Source organism: Carassius gibelio, chromosome B10 (assembly GCF_023724105.1).
Source record: "Carassius gibelio isolate Cgi1373 ecotype wild population from Czech Republic chromosome B10, carGib1.2-hapl.c, whole genome shotgun sequence".
NCBI lineage: Eukaryota > Metazoa > Chordata > Actinopteri > Cypriniformes > Cyprinidae > Carassius > Carassius gibelio.
The window spans coordinates 23,968,910-23,974,854 of record NC_068405.1 but is presented as its reverse complement, the minus strand read 5'-3'; positions in this window follow the sequence as shown (position 1 = coordinate 23,974,854).

Below are 5,945 nucleotides of genomic sequence, written 5' to 3'. Positions count from 1 at the left end.
ACAACACATAAAAATACAATAAATTCACAAAATAAATAATGCTTATAATAGGATAGGAATTGATAAAATTATCAAAAAAAAAAAAAAAAAAAAAATATATATATATATATATATATATATATATATATATATGTTAGGGCCGGGACTCGATTAAAAAAATTAATCTAATTAATTAGAGGCTTTGTAATTAATTAATCGAAATTAATCGCATTTTAATCGCATATAAATATTTGACCTGAGAACAGTGAGAAGTAATTTTTTTTCACATGGATTTATAGTATACCATTGAATAATGACTGAATTACATAAGCTTAAGCAACAAAATATTGTTTATTTTTGTTCAACCAAGTCTAGCAGACCAGTGCAATTTTTGCCATTAAGTGTAGCAATAGCATATTTAGAAACAATTTAGAAATAGTACATTTCAGAAATTCAGGAAGCTTATAGGTGCTGGAACCTTCTGTTAAGGGTTTTTTTTTTTTTAAGTAAAACACAATACTGTCAAGTACATTCAGAACATTAGAAACACTGACTATTAGAAAACATCTCTCTTTTGCTTCAGAGGCCATAACATACTAAGTCCAACTCTCAATAACCTTGGCCAAAACAATAAAGAGTTCAACATAAACTGTTGCACCAACAGAATAATACATAGTTCCCTTTCATAGGTCACTTAGATGCTGCGGTGACGTCAACAACGTATGGGAACACCTTCGGTGTGACGAATGTCTGAAGCCCTATACCATCCCGCCAATCCTATTGGCCAAATGGCGCATGGCACCACCCTACGCATGCGCACGCATGATTTCATTCCTTCAGGAATAGCGAATCATCTGTGCCCTATCGTCTCGCGTTCTCCAGCGATCTCTTCGAGCAGTGTTAACTCCTCTTCGCGGACGCGATGAGTTTTCGTAAATGCAAGGAGTCATGTACCAGGTACATCACGGCGGGTGACACTCATGACAGGTGCGTAGTGTGTCTTGGTTTGCATCACGCACAGGCGGCGCTTAGCGGCCTTTCTTCCTGTCCCCATTGTGATGGCCTGCGGCTCAGAGTACTGCGCTCTAGGGTGGAAGTATTTTCCGATGTCGCCCTCGAGTCTAACCCCCGTCATGTCACCTCTGCGACTGCCGAGGCACCGCACGAGGCGAGGGCCTGGGGTGACACGTGCGACATGGATTTTGTGGACAGCGCAGCGCTGGAATATTCTCCACATCGCTCGCTTATTCCTACCCTGCTGCAGAATAAAAGTTATACTGAGCCTGTCGTCTTCTCTAATGAGGATTTACAGCCCACACCGGAGGCATGCGCATCCTTCGGTTGTGGACGCTATGATGACGACGTTCTATCCACCGCGGCCTCGGGGTCTGAGGACTTCACGACCGACACTAGCCCTCTTCCTCCTAGCGGACAGGAGAGGCGTGTTTCCCCCTCTTACAGTGAGCTGTTGGATGTGGTTTCTCGTGCGGTGGGTAAATTGGGGCTAGACTGGGAGGTTGATAAGGCCGAGGCCCAACCCTCTTCTAAGCTGGACGACAGTTTTCTAACCAGTCGGACACCTACGCAGCCCCGGAGGCCTTTACCTTTTTTCCCGGACCTCCACCAGGAGGTTTCGAGGTCCTGGAAACAGCTGTTTTCGGCGCGGATTACTAACGCTGCGGCCGCGGATTTCGCCACCGTTTCTGATATGACGAACCATGGCTACACAATGATGCCCCCGGTGGAAGAGACTTTCGCCGAACACCTTGCGCCTAATTCGGCCGCGGCATGGAAGTCTCGCCCCCTTCTTCCTTCGAAGGCGTGTCGAGTCACGTCTAGTTTGGTGGGTAAATCCTACATGGCGGCTGGTCAAGCGGCTGCTTCACTCCACTCTATGGCGGTCCTTCAGGCCTACCAAGCGGAGCTATTGAAGGAACTTGACGAAGGGGAGGGCATCACGCCGGAGGCAGTAAAAGAACTGCGTAGAGCAACGGATTTGGCGCTACGTGCTACCAAGCATACCGCTCGTGCAGTGGGCCGTTCCATGGCCGGTTTGATTTCGGTTTAGCGCCACCTCTGGCTTAATCTCACCGATATCAAGGAAAAGGACAAATCTTTCCTCATGGATGCCCCTGTCTCCAGGGATGGTTTGTTCGGTGAGGCTGTCACGTCGGTAGTGGAGAAGTTCAGGGCAGCGAAACAGTAATCAGCCGCTTTCCGCCAGCTGATTCCCCGCAGACCCAGGGAGGTTGAACGCCGGCTAGCGCCCGCGCGTTCTCGCTCAACCTCCTCTCACCGTCAGCGAGCAGCCTCTCGAGAGGAACCCACACCTATGGCGCCTCCTCGTAAGGATTGGGGCCCTAAGGTTTTTCCACCGGCTCACCAGCGTCAACGCAAAAGACTAAACCTGAGCTCGACGGCAAATGCCTCTCGTTCTCGGGCACCGAATAGCAGCTCCTAATCATTTTGCTGCTTGCCAGGGACTGTGCCCTCCGCTAGAGAGCGCTGTCGGACCGCTTTCGCGCATACTACACTCTCATTGAAGTCTCATGCTCAAACATTGACTGTCTCGCCGCAAACAGCGCCTCGAGCAGCATTGGATCCAGCTGTAATGTCAGACGCTCCCTCAGTCACTCTGCGCAATCCTGCTTTCTGAATTCAAGGGGCGATTCAGGGATCCTACACAAACGGCCCGTTTATGACGGCTCGCGCAGCCACCGCTTTTTCGCTAGCGGCAGAGCCCGATGTTCAATTTGTTGGCCTAATTCCTGCCGTGGACACGTTTCAGGATTATACTCAACGGGACGCAACGACTCTTATGCATACGCTTCCCCTGTGCACGAACGCCACAGGATTTTCGTGCCCGGACATTTTAACGCGTGTGACAGCGTTGCTGGAAGTGGAAGTTTTGAGACCGCTAGTATTGTTTCGGGCCGCGTGGGAACGCTTGCCCGACATTTCTCAATGGGTGTTTCGCACAATTTGTCACGGATGCACCATTCAGTTTCGAAAAGGCCCGCCTCCTTTCCGCGGAATTCTTTCTACGACGGTGAAGTCAGGACAGGACAGGAAATGTCAACTCTGCTGAGCAAAGGGGCTATAGAAGAAGTACACCCCTCTCAGATGGAGGCAGGTTTTTACAGCCGTTATTTTGTGGTACCGAAAAAAGACGGCGGATTACGGCCCATTCTGGATTAACGCCGTCTGAATCTTGCACTCAGGCCGAGCAAATTCAAGATGTTGACGGTAAAGTCTATTCTGTCTCAGATCCGACCAAACGATTGGTTTATTACGATCGATCTGAAGGATGCGTATTTCCATATTCACATCGTCAAGAGACACAGGAAGTTCCTCAGATTTGCTTTAGAGGGCAACGCGTATCAGTACTGCGTTCTTCCCTTTGGCTTGGCTTTAGCGCCCCGTACTTTCTCAAAATGCATGGACGCAGCTCTGGCCCCGTTGCGGCTCCAGGGCGTTCGTGTTTTTAATTATTTGGACGATTGGCTGGTGCTAGCGCAATCGCAGACTCAAGCACACTCTCATCGGGATCTTGTGCTGAATCATTTAAACAGCCTGGGCTTACGCACGAATTTCCAGAAAAGTGTTTTAATCCCATCTCAACGGATAACCTTTCTGGGAATAGAATTGGACTCTCGTGCGATGACAGCGAAGCTTTCTCTCCCGCGCGCTCAGTCGATTGAGTCATGCGTGCAGTGCTTCAAAGCGGGTCGCACGGTGAAAGTGAGATTGTGCCTGAGGCTCTTAGGTCTAATGGCAGCAGCATCCCCCGTGATTCGTCTGGGATTGCTTCACATGCGCCCTTTTCAGTGGTGGACGAAAAGGCGGAATATTTCACCCCGTTGTCTTCCGCATCGAACGATTTTGGTGACACGGCGGTGTGTGATGTCGCTAAAACTATGGATGTCGACCGAATTTCTCCTGACAGGAGTTCGGCTGGGAATTTATGCTTTCCGAGAGACTGTCACGACGGATGTGTCTTTGACCGGTTGGGGAGCTGTTTGTCAAGGGCGCCCAGCCCACGGAGTGTGGACAGCGGCTCAGCGCGGCTGGCACATAAACAGACTGGAATTACTGGCAGTTTTCTGGCTCTCCAGTATTTCGCGGATCTGCTGATCGGCCGTCATGTGCTGCTCAGATCAGACAACACAGCGGTTGTGTCATACCTGAACCATCAAGGAGGATTGCACTCTCGCCCCCTGTGCAGGCGGGCGAGACATGTTCTTCTTTGGTCTCAGGACAAATTTCTGTCGATCCGGGCCGTTCATGTCCCCGGACGATTGAATTTCGGAGCGGACTTGCTATCCAGACAGGCTCTGGAACAGGGAGAATGGAGATTACACCTCCAGACGGTGAATCTTTTATGGCGGATATTCGGCAAAGCGAAAGTGGATTTATTCGCGTCGAGCATGACTACGCATTGCCCGCTATGGTTCTCCCTATGCCCCCCGTCGCCCCTGGGCGTGGATGCGTTAGCTCACAGCTGGCCCAGGACCAGTCTGTATGCTTTTCCTCCGATTCGTTTGATCCCAGCGGTATTATGCAGAGTACGCCGGGACAGAGTGGAACAGCTGCTTCTGGTGGCTCCGCGATGGCACACGCAGTCGTGGTTTGCGGATCTGATCAGTCTGCTAGCGGGCTCTCCTTGGGAGATTCCCCTCAGACAGGATTTATTATCACAAGCACAGGGGCTGATTTGGCACCCGAGGCCAGATCTGTGGAAACTGTGGGCGTGGCCACTGAGCGGAGTGCATTAGTATGTCCCGGTCTTTCTGTTGAAACTACCGAGACTATACTGAATTCTAGAGCAGCTTCTACGAGACTCTTATATGCTTTCAAGTGGAGACTGTTTGCAGCCTGGTGTGGCAATCGTAATGTGGATCCAGTTTACTGCCCAGTGGCTTCAGTGCTGGAGTTCCTCCAGGAGCGTTTTTCTGATGGAGTAACACCAGCCACTCTAAAGGTTTACGTGGCAGCCATTTCAGCTTACCACGAATACATAGACGGTGCCTCAATGGGCCGTCATCCACTAGTTTCTCGTTTCATACAGGGTGCGCGACGGCTGAGGCCTTTCCGCCCTGTGCGAGTTCCTTCATGGGATTTATCCATTGTGTTGCAGGGTTTGTCAGGGCATCCGTTTGAGCCCTTGGAGACTGTACCGGATAAATTCCTGACACTGAAGACACTTCTTCTCATGGCTTTATCCTCCCTCAAGAGAGTTGGGGATTTACAGGCTCTTTCTGTTTCACCTTCATGCATGGAATTTGCACCGGGCTCTGTGAAGGTGCTGCTGCGGCCCAGGCCTAACTATGTTCCTAAGGTCGCATCTAACCCCTTTCGCTTTCAGCAAGTGGTCCTGGAAGCTTTTTCACCTGCTGAGGCTGGGTCAGGAGATCTAAGTCTTTGCCCTGTGAGAGCTTTAAAGACTTATGTGGATCGTACAGCCCCATGGCGTGAAGCTGTTTGTCTGTTTTGGACATAAGAGTAAGGGCCATGCGGTTACAAAACAGCCCATGTCCCATTGGGTGGTGGAGGCAAAATCTTTGGCCTATGAGGCGCGCGGACTCGCTTCGCCCTTAGGAGTTAAAGCTCATTCCACTAGAGCTGTGGCTTCTTCTCGAGCTTTTCTCAGTGGATCTTCTATGGATGATATCTGTGCTGCGGCAGGATGGTCCTCACCGAGCACTTTTATCAAGTCCTACAGTCTGGATGTGAGGATGGCCCCTGGCTCCCGGGTTCTCTCCGCTTGAGCAGATGCTTCCTCGGATCCCAGCTATCAGGTACGTCAGGCGTTTGGTATAGCGTTCCCATACATGGTGATGTCACCTCAGCATCGAAGTGACCTGTGAAAGGGAACATCTCGGTTACGTATGTAACCATGGTTCCCTGAATAGGGAACGAAATGCTGCGTTCCTGGCCGTACCTTGATACCATTCTTCATCTTCAGT